Below are 818 nucleotides of genomic sequence, written 5' to 3'. Positions count from 1 at the left end.
ATTTGTTTTTACAAAATCTGTCACCAAGAAGAATTACAGTTTACCCATACGCTCATACTGTATATTTAGTAGTCACAAATAAATATAGGAGTGAAGCCAGTTTTCCCACAGTGGTTTACATTCTACTCAGATAATACACATTTGGAGGATACAGCTGGATCCTTGAAATTTTTTAATGCATTTTGCATGAAACTAGAAACCTTTAAAGGCAGTAAATCAGCAATCAGCAGCTCTGATTAAAGAAGATTAGTCCTGGTATTTACATCATCTGCACTGCAAGTTATTATAATATCAATCCAGCCATAGTTGGCAGTTGAATGTGGGCTAGAGGCAGTGCTTCTTGTGAGATTAGAGACGTGAGTTTTCCATGATGCTGCTGCACGGGGACATAAACCAGGACTGGGACAACACTCAGTACGCCTGCAGATAGCAGACTAACTGGTCTATATGTCTTTTATGAGTGTTTAAGTGCATGTCAATTACAGCAGACAGACAGAGCGAGGATAATGGAGTGTGAAATGACTGTAACCGCAGTGCGCTTAGCTGAGAGTAGCATGTTGTCAACCATAACTAATCTGCTTGTCCGCTCATAATAGCAGCCCTTCAAATGCCCTATTCTACAACCTGCATTTACATTGCATTAACACTATTTACACACAGCTTTTACGTGTCTTTAACAATAGAAGCCACACAAGCAGGCTGAGCTTGTGTGTGCTGAAGTGTGACGTAAAGTAACAAAAGCGAAAAGGCAGGCAGGTTACGGATCCTCTGGGAAGAAAATGACTGTAACTAATGTGCGGATAGCAGATGTTTTATAT

The sequence above is a fragment of the Cyclopterus lumpus genome, chromosome 1 (genome assembly GCF_009769545.1).
Source record: "Cyclopterus lumpus isolate fCycLum1 chromosome 1, fCycLum1.pri, whole genome shotgun sequence".
In the NCBI taxonomy this organism is placed as follows: Eukaryota; Metazoa; Chordata; class Actinopteri; order Perciformes; family Cyclopteridae; genus Cyclopterus; species Cyclopterus lumpus.
The sequence above is the reverse complement of the archived record's forward strand: the minus strand, read 5'-3'. Positions refer to the sequence as shown.